The 15,479-nt window shown below is 27.7% G+C and overlaps 1 long non-coding RNA gene across 1 annotated transcript; it reads left to right on the top strand.

Annotated features, from left to right (window-relative positions):
• The first annotated feature begins 9,191 nt into the window (after positions 1-9,191).
• On the top strand, positions 9,192-9,748 carry LOC136972477 (uncharacterized). The gene is made up of 3 exons (XR_010880339.1): positions 9,192-9,324; positions 9,453-9,502; positions 9,582-9,748. It is a non-coding gene; the product is annotated as an uncharacterized lncRNA (long non-coding RNA).
• The last annotated feature ends 5,731 nt before the right edge of the window (positions 9,749-15,479 follow it).

Raw genomic sequence — 15,479 nt, 5'->3', positions numbered from 1 at the left:
CCGTCTGTGAGCACCCATACTCGTTATGGGTTCGGTCAGGCTTACTACGAAAACCATAAAAAGAGTTATATAGTCCGCTCTATAGCCAAGATTGGAGTTGAGCACTGGGGAAAATCTAGCACCTATTAAGGATTCAAACTCATGTCATTTCACATATCAAAATGATACTTGTACTGCTGAACTAATCTCTCTCATAAGTAAACATAAGTGTAAGACTAAACAGATACATTTAAAATAATAATTAAAAGCTATTCTTAGTATGTAAATTTTGATTTTTAAAATGCAAATTAACAAATAGGTATAGCATATATTACTGACTTATAATATCCTGTCTTGCTATTATTTATGTTTTAAAAAAAAGTTTTGCAAGAGATAGATAGAGCGGGGAAAAAAAATTCTGTCAAAAAAATTCAGAATATTAAGTTTGTTTAAAAATAATAATTCGTTTAAGACTTATTAGTATATCTATTTGACTGAAAATATTTTTTATTTTTTTACAGCTTTATGATAACGATATTAGTATTTATGTAACAAAATGTGGACATATTTACTGTAAAAACTGTGTTAAACGCCTGAAATCTTGTCCCATTTGTCGTACTTCAATCGATAAAGCTGATCTTCATAAAATTATCTGGGGATAAATACAATTTTTTTTGTGAAAAAAACTTACATTTGTATAAATATAAATATAAAATTATAGAATTTATATCTAAATGTATATAAATTTAAATGTTTTTATTACATTATCTGACATGCATCAGATATTGAAATGCTCTAATTTTGTACCTTAAAATGAATGTGTACAATTCTTGTGTAAAAAGTTTTCCTCTCAGAATTAGTTGTAAATTAAAAATAGTCATAATTAAAATAGAATGTAACAAACATTTTAAATATTAAAAAAGTTTGTCTTCATTTATATTCCTAATAATTATTTGATTTTTAATCATCTGAAAAGTTTGATCAGGAATTAATGGATTTTAATAAATACAAAAATCAATACAATAATTCAGCTACATTAAACTTACATAAAGAAATTATATTTAAAAAAAGTTAAAAATGTCAAACTTTAAAAAAAAAGACCAGTAACAATTTAATGATGATAAATTATTATAAAAATAAATAGAAAACTCACCAAAAGCAAATCAATTGGGATTATTTTAAATTTCTAAAATTTGTCAATCATTAACAATACAACAATTAAATCTATTTTTACCTTTCCATAACATAAATCAAAATCATATTTAAATAAGATAAACTTAATCTAAATAGAAATATTATTATTGCATAATTATTATTGCCTTATTGTCCTTATTTCAATTCTTATTGTGTTTGTCAACTTGGATGTAAGGAGGCTCAATAAAGAAAGTCTATTTTCTTTAAGAACTTTTGCTCAATTTTGCATTAATACTTAACAACAGTTTAACAGTCCTATTAATAATTTACGTCCAAGTTGACAAATATAATAATAAATAGAAATATCTTTTACCATAATCTAACCTTATTTTTTATGTAGTGGACTCTGCATAACATTATTAATTGATGCAAAATGTAAAGATACCTACTAGTGTATAACTTCTTAAAATGCTTCTATAATCTTATTGTTTATAAATTATTCTAAAAAAGTAACAACAGTAATATAAAATACCAGAAAATCTTAAATTTAGGATGAAAATTCCTAACTGTGGCAATAATGTAACTGCAAGAAAACACTACCTATATGTGTTCTAATGCTTCGGGAGCGGTCGAGAGATGAAGGATGATGTCCGGCATCTCCAGGAAGTCCACTTACAAATTATTTCTGGAAATGCTGGTTCCGATTCGATCTTGCATCCCCAGGGTGGTAGGTTGATACCTTGACCGCCTCGGCCGAACCAAGATGAATATGTTTAGTTTGGTTTATTTGGTTACGGCAATGTGACAGGTGGGCGATCTGCCTAGGGAGGACTTTTATTGGAAACTGACCCCTATTTAGGTGTTACAAACGTAAATATAACCAGGAAAACTCCACGTGGACATCCTGTTAGCAAGACGCCAAGCCACGACCAGTGTTCAATGGTTTTATTTACCGGGTATTGGTTGGCTGGATATGATTAAAAAGCTATCTTAATGCTCATAGGGCATAAAGAATCAAAAATGAAAAAAATCTATATACAGTAAAGTTTCCCTAACTCAATGCTCAAAGTATATACATAGGCCTATATATTGCAAAATTCTGAATTAACTATAAATTTATATGAATATATTTAAAAACATATAAATATAGCATGATTAGTGTAATTGTGCAGCAATTACACAGCCACATGTCTATCAAAAAGTAAATTTATAAGTGAATGATCATACAGTAAACTTTACACTTTAATTAATGTATTTACTTAATGAAATATAATTAAAACAAATATATAATTTTTCTATTAGATTTCTATGTAGACAATTTAGTTTCAAATTAAACTAGTTACTGTAAATAAATATTAAAGATACTATTAATATATTGAGTTAAAATTTAAAAAAATAATAATAATAACTTAATGCTAATGAGAAACCATTAAAAATAAAAATAATAAAATATAATAACAATACTAATTAGTGATTATGTAATTAGGAAAAAATAAATAAATGATCTTGATAAGAACTAAAAATAAATAAAATTGATTTTTAAAAGGTAGGAAAATAAAATAATTTTTTTTAAAATATATAAATGCATAAAATTAATTATATAGGTAAAAATGTTCACTGTTATTAAGATACAAGATGTAAAGTAAGCCATTAATTCTGTAATGAATAAAAAAGAAAAGAAAGAGAAAAGTCTGCTATACATTATGTAAATAAATTAAATACCATGTTTTGTTTAATAATAATAATTCGTAGTTTTATTTAAATTTAAGTATAATTAATTACGTTATTAAATATAAAAATAAAATAAGAATCGGAGAAGCGTAGTCTGGGATAATTAATTACGAAATGTAGATGCTTTAGTATATTTTGATATCTTTTAATAAACGTAATGACTTTAATGCTGTGTAATAATAATCAAACGTATGAAAGGCATCTAGCTTAGGAAATGAAGAAAAATGCGATAATAAAAATATAATTAATTAATTATATTTACGAAAGTTCATCTGAAGAATAACAATATTAATCTTATGGAGCTACTGCTTAAGAATTTTTATATAATTACATTTTCCAGTTATTCAATCTTCATATTGTAAATGTTTATAGCATATTTAAATTTGGAAATTTTTCTTTAAAATAACTGATTAAATAATTTTTATTAGAATCTATATTTTCTCCGTTATTGTATTAAAGATGTAAAATTTAAAGATTTTACAAGAGATAAACTGTTATTAATTGGATTAATATCTACAGAAACAATATACATACATATATTACCGAGGTTGAAACCGAAGTTTAAAACGCGAAAACGTATACGTCGGACGTTCAGCGTCGCTTTCCTGTAAGCCTAGAAGTTTGACAATGGCGTTTGGAAAGTCAGTGGAATCATGCTCGACATTCCAAACGCCATTTTCAAACTTCTAGGCTTACAGGAAAGCGACGCTGAACGTCCGACGTATACGTTTTCGCGTTTTAAACTTCGGTCTCAACCTCTCTATTATTTATGAAATTTTGTTTGTTTGCATACGGCAATGCGATACGTGGGCATTCTGCAGTGGGAGGAGGACTTTCTATGAGAAACTGGTTCATATTTAAGTGTTACAAAAAGAATAAAACTCTAAAACACTACGTAGCCAACCCGTTGGGAGGTGCGAACCCACGACCAGTGTTCAAGGATTTTATTTTTCATTCACTGATGGGCTTTAAGGCACATTTTAAGTTTTAAAATTTATTTACAAATAATAATTTCAAATAATTTTTGGCTTTTTTCCTGTGATACTAAAACGGCCTTTTCTTCAATAACCTCATTGCCAGATTCGAAATAACGGCGATCGTGTAGTGAGAGAAGGGTCCGAATATCGGCGCACCGAAAAATTTCTGGTATTTTTCGTCTGCCAGGATAAGATCCTGGGTGGTCTCCCAGAGCGTAGAGTAACTACCCAACCTTCTCGGCTCTGGACTGTCAATTTAAACGATTAGGATTAAATATAAGTGATTAAAAAGTAATTGATATACAGTATCTTCAAATTTTAGTAAAGTAAAAGAAAGTTTTGAATTTCGATGAATGTATAATAATAATAATTGTTTTTAATTCCCGTCTGATTTGTAATTTATGTTCATTTATTTTCTGTCAATAGAGAAAGGGAATGTTAAATTAAATCTGTTTGGAAATGGGTAAAACACGCAAAAGCAGCTGAGAATTCCTGATATATATATATATAACACGACTAATAAATTCTGTAGACATACAGCAAAACATTTTTATATTTTTTTCCTGTGCAATAAATCCACTCATATTATCTTCCCGTTATATATTTTCATTATAAGAAAAAGTAATATATTTTTGCAAGTTAAATACCTTTTATATAAATTACATAATGGTAACATTTATCAGCATTATTTAAATATTAATAACTGATCTTTCCGATGTATGAAATATTGATTACAGGCTAATAATTTATTTAAAAAAATAATTAATAATTAGAATTGTTTTGTATAATTAATTACAGAAGAGTTATAATTGCCGATTTAAATTATTATTAATTAATTATGTTAGAAGAAAATTAAATAGATTTTTCAATTCTTTTACTTTCCCGACTGTTATCATATAACAAAAGGAAAGTATGGCAATCGGCAAAAACATGACACCCCAAGATTTCTATATTTTTGTAATCAGGACACCTTGAAACGTCGAGAAATGCAAAAAAATTCGGGGGTAATTTCTGTATGTATGGATGTTAGTGTGTGTGGGGGGCACGATTTTGTTCACCCTGTTTGAAGCTTAATAATTCCTGTGCTTTTTGTCGAAAATTTCTGAAATTTTGCGAGGAGGTTTATGTATTAGGAAGATTGATAATGTTAAATTTTGGTGGTTAAAAGTTTTTTTTATAAAACTCATCACTTACCTTCAAAATCAAACTTTTTTTGCCATTTTATAATAGTTAAAAATATAAAAGTTTTTAATAAAATGTGATAATAGATGGCGCCACCAAATATTGCCAGGAAAGTTAAGCAACTTGTTGCTAGATTTTATTTTATCTAAATATCGCATTTCAATTGATTATTACCGTTAGCAACATGAAAAATATATGAATTGATAAGTGAGGATGTTGGTTATAACGTAATTTCTTCTGGATATCAATTTTTTCTAATATGATTTTATATCTAATATACACTTTTTCGTTGAAGAATGTTATTTGGGTGAAATTCGACGAAATGTAATCGTCTCTTGATTTATTTTTTAATAAATTATTACTACTGATTTAATTTTATTGTAATAATTATACCGTAATTCAGATACAAAATCCCGATAATCCGACATAAAGGACTGATCCTATTTCGGGATAAAAAGGATTTTTGATTAATCCGGAAATTTGATTTTCAATTTAAAATTGTAAAGAAACAACACGTATATTCCCAAATACATTTACTTCAATTACACTACTGCATTGAAAATGGCCCGATACCAATGTCGTTTGTACATTGGCAATAATTCAGTATCATACATTCATATAAATTAAAAGTAATAAAAAATGAAATACTGTTGTAAAAATCAAGTACAGCAGCGGAATTTAAGGGAAAAGAAAATGTTTTTAATGTAGTTGAAAATCTTAAAATATTAAAAATGCAAATAAATTATTGGAGTGAAGATTTATTTCCATTAATCCTGTAGTCAAATTCATAAAATTTTAAAGCAAATTTTGTATAATATAGTAAAATATGAATAAACAAAAATGCGAAATTAAATATTTAAAGAAGACATTTGTAAGTTCATTTATTCTGAAAAATATATGTTTTGCATAATTAAATAAATTTTTAGAAAGGAGAGACGTGTCCTTATACCAAATTAACGAATTTATCATTTATGTAATAAAGTTTTCCAGAATCAATGTAAAGAAAATACTTTTTATTATTATTTATTTAAGAGAAATTATATCAGAAAAAATTAGTAAGTTATATTTTTCATCGTATAGTCGAAATAATTATATAAATATTTATTCGGCAAATAAATAATATTTCGAAAAATCTATTCTAGACTATACATACATTAAATTTCGATGAGATTACAGAGGTTTAACCACTCAGCCACTAGTGGACACACGATTGGTATGATTATGTTTGTTTGTTTAGGTACACTTGAGCGATCTGCCTAGGGGGAATGCCTTCCGGGAGATCTTTTTAAGGGTAACTGGTCTTTGTTCAGGCGTTACAGACATGGAAAAAAACCCGGAAAACTCCACGTGGCGTGAACTCACGAACGAACTCCCAGTGTTCAGAGAACGGAACCGCTTGGCCCGATTGGCATGGTTTAAAAAGCTCTCATAGTGACCGCAGAGCACCATAAGAAATAAAAAGAAAATAAAATAAAGATTTATAAACTATTAAAAATGATAAATTACAACTTTTTTTTATTATTTCAATAAAATAATTATATTCTTTTATCAAGAGCATATCTTCATTTTGTTTCTTATAATGCATAATGATATAAGAAATTGATATGACCAGAACTCTATAAAAAGATATCAATTTTTCTGTTTAATATATAATTATTTTTAGAGGATTGATTTCAAATCAGAATTAAAATATTGAAGTTTAAAAACTCAGTAGAATTTATGGCACAATTAAAGTACAAAAATTTCAGTTTGTCAGCTCTGAACAACAGCCATTGACGGGAACCTGAAAAATGGCCGCTGTTATTGGAATTTCGACTGTATTATGAGGTAATAAGAGTTGTTAAACACAAGAATATACCAAATATAAAAATTAATATAATAGCAAAGTAATAACAAAATAAAATACAAGTTAAGAGACCGAAAAATTCAATTTAATTTAACTAAAAAAATTTCAGATTTGATTTGCAAATTTATCAAACTATATTTAATTTTTTTTTAAACAAAGGAAATTTGCATTAATTTTTATTTTAATTTTTTAATGTATTAAATTAGTTATGAATTATACAGTATTTGTTAGGACTGATTAAAACTGATAGAAATACGAATTTTTAAAATTTTTATCAACGTTATAGTACAAAAATAAATAATAATAATTTTTACATTTAAAAAATTCGATAAAATTCTTTGGATGTATTAAAAAAACAATATTCTTTATTATAATTACATTTATTTACAATAAATGTGTCTAGATGTAGCTCTATTGAGAATTTCAATAAAGAAACTTTAATTTTTTATTGAATTTATTATTACAGTTACATTCTATTATATTTCATAACTGCATCTATATATAAAAGAAATAGTAAATATTTAAATAAATAAGGATAGAAACGAAAAAGTAAATAAAGAATTCAATAATTATATATGTATGCATAGAGTTTTTTTTTTTAATTTAGAAATAGCCGAAAGCTAACAAGTTCTGTGATAACAAGTATATTAATTAAACTTGTTTTCTTTAGAATAATATAATTTGCAAATTATTTTAACAGATAATTGTAATATTTTTTAAAGTAAATATAAAAGTAATGTAAAACTTACAAAAGGGGCTTCCTTATAAAAAAAAACAAGTTTATAATGACGAAATAGTTCCTTAATTGACCTTACAACAGACTATTCTTGTAGGATACTGTTGAAGCCGGAGTTTTTATTTTCCCTTTTACGAGTTATATAATATTTCAAAATTTTTTTTACCATTATATAAATTAATTATTATGGCAGTTCCGACGGAAGTCGATTACAGGCAAAATAAAAGCACCACTTGTAGGCTACAACAGTATTTTATTATAAAAAGCCTGTTGCAAAGAGCGTTACATCGTTAATTAAGAAACCGTTTCGTCCTTACAAACTTGTTTTTTTATAGTTAATTTTAAAAAAATTTAATTTATTTTAAAATATTTTATATTTACTTCATTTATTTAAAATTGATAAACGGGTCCTATAACTAGATGTGATACAAAATCCTAGGGGTCTATTCCGCATCCTTATATATAAACATAACTCTTTCGGAACATGCAACTTTTCCACTGTAACTTAAAGCTTTGTAATTTGCTGCATCCTTGCTACGTGCTTAATTTTGTTTTAAAAGTATCTTAATATCTTTATCCTAGTGTTATTTTCCCTACATGTATGTTTATATCAGACTACCGTTCGCTACTTTTCCGAATTCAGTCGGTTCGTTACTGTATATTTTCCCATTGTTACGATCTTTTGCATCGAAAGTCGAATATATTTTATCGGAAACTAAATTTGGACGATTTACCATCAGTTCGAGCAAAATTTCGAACTGTCAACTAGTTGGTTGCTGACTAAGCTGTCCTTTTTTAGAGGCCATCTTCAGAACACGTGTCTAAACAATAACGACTAAAGCCGTGGTATTTCGTAAATAATGTGTTGAGATCACTTCATATTATAACTTTTTTTTCTAAAACCCTTATCCCAACCGATAGTATGAAAGCCACTCATTTCACCCAATTACTTGTAACGTAGTCTACCTAACGCAGGGTGGAGAATAGCAATTTTACTAAGGTAAGTTATCGAAACTTTATTATTTTTTGTCAGTTAGAGGCATCAAAAAGGCTGTTACCTTAAGAAGGTTGGAAATTTTTCACTTTTTGAGTGACCCTGTTAATAATATAATTCAATTGTTTTCTATATGTTAGTAGATAAAAGATATTTACTAGCATACACAATCTTCCCACACATAACATAGACATACAACAGCATAAATACGACAGACACACAACAATACAACACAACACACACATTTTGTTTTATAACATAAATTAATATATAACAATTATAAGCTTATTAATGACATATTTTCAGATTATAGCGTCATACCAAGACAGAAGGACTTTCATCCAGCGACTTTCTCTAAATTTTTCTTCCTTGTTTCATCGCCAGATTATTTTTCCTATTTCATGAAATATTAATTCCCAGTTTCGTGTTTGAAAGTATATTCCATTACTCGCGCGATATCATTTATAATTGACTAAATATATCCAATAAAATACATCAGGAATACGATGAAAAGAAGTTAAAGCCTACTTTGAATCTATTAAATTATAAATAACTTTTCCAGTTTAATAAACAAATATGTACTTTAATAATATCATTTGGTAGATTTAATATTAAAAATAAACAGATTTGATTTAAATTTACTGATATCATAAATCATTTTATAGACTGCTTTTACGATCGAGTCTTCATATATATGTTTTTGATGTAAATGAAATTTAGTAGCTGCTCATTGGAAATTTTTGATGTAGAGTCTATATAAATTCTATTTTACTTGGATTTAATTATATATATATATATTATTTTAAAAAAATATTTATTACGTATATATTTATAAATATTCTAAAAGATTTAATAATTTTTCTTTAAACACAGGAAAATGAAATTTGCAACATTATTCCCAGTTTTTGTATTGTTTTTAACCAGTAAGTACTGTATTTATTAAATATAATTAATTTAAATGTTTTTTAAAATGATTTTTAATGATTATTTTTTAAATAATAGTTCTTGTTATCGATGCAAATCACCCATTAAAATGGCATCCTATGAGAATTAAAGGTGGTGGTCATGCAGGTTGCTCCAATAGTTTTAAGATGTCTGCAAGCAATTTTTGTCATAAATTATGCAATTCCGATGGAAAATCGAGACTTTCGAAATGTATTAAAAATAAATGTTATTGTAGTACTGAAACTTTTCCAAATATTATTGAAATATAAAATTATTATTAAATAACTGCGTAATTTTGTTGATGGTATATGCATTTTTTATTGTTTACTTCGATGGACTCCTGCACTAATTCTGCAGTCGACATTATTGAAAATAATGAATTGCTATTGTAATTAAATAAAATCTGTAAAATAAAATTTATTTAAAATAAAGTTTAATATTATATATTTACTTTTTCATACAGTTTTACGATAAAATATATTGAAAATTTTTGTTATTTTCCCTTTCAACTGAAGGAGTTTTACTAATATACAACACATTTCAAGGTAATTCTCAAAAGCAAGGAAATTAATATTTCTGTTAGGTTTCTAATATATTATTTATTATAATAATACATCCTTCGCATTTGCACGTCAGCAATTGTAAATTAAATTATGAAGAAATTCGTGTATGATCATTTTAATTTTTCTTAACGAAAGCGCCTAAATTCTGAAAAAGAAATAAAAAATACACGTGAATAAATTTATAATATGAACTGTGATCTTAAAATTCTTTTATATATTTCAAATGCTAAGTGCAATTAAATATTTATTGTGACACCGTCACAATGCCTGGCTGCAAATTTTTGCAATAAATTTATTTAATTTAAAATATATGCTCTCCACCCCAAATTAGTACTGGCTTGCCCCTGTACATCATACTTTTCCTTTTAACAATAGAATCGTGCCGGTCATTTATCTAATTCCTTTCAGGGGAAAATTTTTGAATTGAAATAATATGACTTCCGGTTGGACCTGAAAGAACATTATTCCATGAAAATTTTTTTATGGAATAATGTTCTTCGGTTATTTTCTTATAAAGAAAACTTTAGTCGGAAATTTCATTCATTTGGAATCATAAAAAAACTGCTCATTTCAACAGTCTGACATTATTCTATATTAAGAGTATATGATGCTAAAATGACTACCAATTTCACTTAAAATAAAATTTTTCAATTATTAACCAATGAGAAATTCAATTTTAAAGGTCCAATAAAATATTGTTTATTAAAAATCACTATAAATTGGGTATCATGGATGATTTTAATGTGTGTGTGTGGGTAGCGCGATTTTTTGTTCATTCAATTTGAAGCTTAATATCTATGCTTTTTAACTAAAATTTCTGAAATTTTGCAGGAAGATTTGTGTATTAGAGGGATCGATGCTATTAAATTTTAGCGGTTAAAGGTCGAGGGGGTAAGAAGATAGGGAGGTCGTGTCGTATCTTGAGTGGGGTCGGACTTGATGAATATTTTACTCGTTTTAGTATTTACAATTTTTCATAAAACTCATCACTATCCTGAAAATTAAGCTTTTTGCCATTTTATAATAATTAATAATATTAAAAGTTTTTAAATAAAATGTCATAACAGATGGCGCCATATGTAATTTTAAATTCTTTTTCAGGAAAAGTCATGCAACTCATTGCTGGAATATTTTTTTTGTTTTTTTTTTTAAATTAAAGACTCGCACTGTTTTTATGAAACTAATAACCAAATTTTTACAAATGATAATAAAAATGGAATAAAATATCATTTTCTTTGTGTTTATATTACTTTAGACCATGTTTTTCAACCGGGGTGCCGTGGCACCTTAGGGTGCCACGGCGTCACGATTGAGGTGTCGCAAAGTTTAAGACCTTTAGGCATTTTCTTGGAAATTTGCTTAAGTGTAGTTCAAGATAACTCATTGTCAGTATTTCGACAAAATTCAATGGACTTAAATTTTGATTTTGAACATGTAGAAAACTATTTTTGCATTAAAATGCTACTTAAAACTGTCAATTTTTTTAATTTTTCTTCCCGGGGAGGGCCCACCACAGCATTGCGCATAATATTCGTTTTCGCAAAAGATTCATCTGCCCCCCATTAAAGCCCCCTTTTTCAGATTCTGGGTCCCGCCGCCAGTCAAGGGTGCCGCGATTTTTTATTTTTCAATCAGGAGTGCCACTCAATGAGAAAGATTGAAAAACACTGCTTTAGACGAATGAACAAATTTACTTTCTTCACTATGGCCAACTGCAGTTATTGACCAGTGGAAGGCAAATTAACAACTTGGATAATTTTTCAAAAAGTCTTAAAAAGTAGGCAATTGGTTAAAGTAAACTAAATATCCATAGAAGTAATGGAATCATCATAGGAAACTACATATCAAGCCAACAAACAATTGAAATTATCTGTTAATAACAGAACAAATGAGACCTTCCCTGAGTTTTTCACTTAAGAGTTTTCAGAAAATGGCGGCTCTACTCCATTCTTTGCAATTTTTTCCAATAAAAATTTTTTAGATCATTCTAGCTATCTTTTATTTTCCATACGAAGTATGCGCTGTCAATTGGCTATATTCCCATCAGGTATCTTACATAAATTAATTAATCTTCATCAGGCAATCTTCCAAAAACAGTTAAAATTTCACAAACTTCTAATCGATCACACATAAAATTGGCATCTGACGTATTTAAAATAAAGTTATACATAAGTTTTCCATTTTTCATCTTTACATTTGATAGATAAAATCAGGTCCAGATACAGGGAATTGGCAGAGGGATTTGGTTCAAGATATGAAGATGACTGCAAAATTTTAATTTTTTATATAAAAATTATGATGCGGAAGACTAAAAATTAAAATTTCTTTTCATAAACAGTGAATAAAATGCGCATTTATCTGTTTTACTGATTTATTTTTAAGGCTTTCAGAGAAAAGTGGGCCTTACATTTGACTGAGCTTAAACTTTCTCCCTTCTCTCAGGCCTCGGATAAATTACTCATACTAATTTAATATTTTATCTTTCATTGTTTACGTTATCAATATTGAATAAAAATATATAATCTAGTACAGGGGCTCCCAAAGTGGGCACTACAACCCTCCTGTGGGGATAAGAAGCAAATGGCCAGCAGGAAAGCGCTGGAGGCAGGGTACTGACCCAAACTGTGACCACAGGCGAGGTTGGGATTACCGACAAAACCTTCCCTTTCCTCAGTTAAAACGGATAAGATGCAATTTAATGGTTTCCGGATGTGCAGGACAATGTACTGTACCATAAGGACACAAAGTGTGAGGTTAATAGAAAAGTTTTTCTAATAATATTCCCAAGATTTTCTCACGCAAAGGAAAAAATGGGTTAGAGGACGTTCGGTATAAGTTTATGGAACCAAGTGGGTGGTGGCTCGAAAATCAACAGTGAAAGTTTTCTAATCCGGCACGGGCAATTCAAAACGCTCAAGGCTCGTCGAATAAAAAACAAGGCTAGAAGGTTTGAATTTGGTGCAAAAATAAATATTACCATAAATACAATAGAGATTTTTTTTTGTGTGCAATAATATATTTGTAGTGTTGTACCCATACGGTGTATTCAGGACGTCTGAAAGAATGTACGCCCACCAGTAACTGAGTGGATGACACCACTGAACACAGGTTCGAGTCTCGCCAGTAGTGCTGGCCACGTCGGGTTTCACGTTTGTAACACCTAAATGGGAGTCAATTTTCCATAAAAGTCCTTCCCCTCGACAGATCGCCCATGTGTAACGTTCTCTTAATCAAATCTGAAAGAATGTACAAAAACGAATGGGAAGAAAGCACACTAATATACAACATAAATAATAATTTTTAAACCATAACTAAATTTAGTGAAGATAATAGTCCCATAATTCTATATTTCTTAATAGTCATCTTGCTGATCTCAGGCATGAGAGATGACAGAATTTTTTCTGCATTTTAATAATTTAACGAAATTTTATACACTCGAAAAACCTACCTAATGAAATTTTATATCACCAATTTGTTATTTTGAAATATCATTTTATTTTTTTATATTTAACTAAGTCGTTAATAAAACTGTCATGAGTCAGATTTTTAATCCAAATATCCGTTTATTCATTTAATTTAATGATAAACAGAAATAATTTTTATTTAGTACTGTACATTAATTGGCTCTAAATCTATCAAAACAGATTTTATACTTAATTTTAACTTAAATTGTAATTAATAAAACAGATGTTTTCTTCGGATAAAAACGTTGTCGTTGATAATAAAATAAATTATAAGTGATTATTATTAATTAATCAATTTATTTATTATCAATGAATTTAAAAAAAAAAATTTCTTCTAATTCGTCAAATTTAAATCAATTTTTAACCATAAAAATTGCGTCATTTATGATTAAATATAATTAATATTATTTTACATTTTTAATTTAAGCTGTAGATTCTATATAATAATATAAGGGAAGAAAGTATGTATAAGTTATAAATATATTTAAAAAACTACAGTACATATGTGTATAAAACCTATTTTATCTTTATTTTGCAGAGAATAATAAGAATATTATAATGAATAATTTTAAATTATACATCTTCTGCATAACTCTATTGTGTAAGTAATTTCTCTATTTACTCATTAAAAGTAATGTATTAAGTTAATTTTAATTTTAAATATCTTTACTGTTATAGATGTGGTTAATTTAGTAAAGATGGACCGAATTGTGAACGAGTGGTATGCGATAAACTCAGATAACAAGTACCACTTGTGCCATCATAGGGAAGAAACCAACCGATGTGATCCAATTTGTAAACGCTATGACGAAGCTGCACTAGGTTTCTGTCTAACTACACTATGTTATTGCATCATAACAAGTGCTACATAACATTTCTTATTAATTAATTTCTGTCTCTAAATAGTCTATTTTTTAAAAATAATTAGGCTATTAAAAATATTATAAAATAAAGCGATTCTTTACTTTTCAATAATACTTATGTAATGATTATAAAATGTATTTAAACAATAAAATTTTAAAATTATTGTTGTATATAGCCTATTAATATACTGTACGTGATTGCGCTGAGGTGTATTCATTATAAACTAAGAATGGTTTAATTGTTTTTCCTTGTTTTTCCTTAAGGATAACGAAAAACCTTGAAAAAGTATGAATTTAATAAAAAGTTATTTCAGAAATGTATTGCGGTTATTTAAATAAAGTAATCGAAATTATCTTAAGTATTTATATTCATAAAAGACTTCTGTCTACTATTGACAGAAAAGAGTAGGCCTATAATTAAAAATATTCAGTCCATCCGCGAAAATTCCTGAAGTTTTTTGCCCGGTTTCAATCCAGGGGTTCCCCAGAGCCATAGGATAAAGTTTTTACCTACTCGGCCAACCGGCCGGACATAAAATATAATAAATAAATAATAGATGAATTGAAACAATTTGTGAAATGCGTAAATTATAGTTTTTATTTAGATTTTTTCGGTTAATGTTACCTATGGTTCCAAAATGGCGGCTCGTCTCTGATTCCAGCAAATAGAAGAAAGGAAACAGTGGGGACTCACGTTCTAACCTAACCTAACCTATTCTAATAATTTTGTTGGTAATAATTATGGTAAATTATTAGAATAGGTTAGGTTAGGTTAGCACGTGCGTCCCCACTGTTTCCTTTCTTCTATTTGCTGGAATCAGAGACAAGCCGCCATTTTGGAACCATAGGTAACATTTGTTAATGTTGGAGTACTTTTATACCGACGTATATGAAGATCGTAAGGAAAAAAATACTAAATAATCACAATAAAATATAAAAGAACTACAATAATTCTGTTCTTAATCTATTTAAATCTTTTCAGTCATTAGAATTATCTCCATTATTCAATTAATTATTGTATTTGTAACATTAATGCTAATCAGCTGCAATGTATTCCTCAGAAAT

The sequence above is a fragment of the Centruroides vittatus genome, unplaced genomic scaffold, assembly GCF_030686945.1.
Source record: "Centruroides vittatus isolate TY-2023 unplaced genomic scaffold, ASM3068694v2 contig_2920, whole genome shotgun sequence".
NCBI lineage: Eukaryota > Metazoa > Arthropoda > Arachnida > Scorpiones > Buthidae > Centruroides > Centruroides vittatus.
This window is presented reverse-complemented; position numbering and strand designations above follow the sequence as displayed.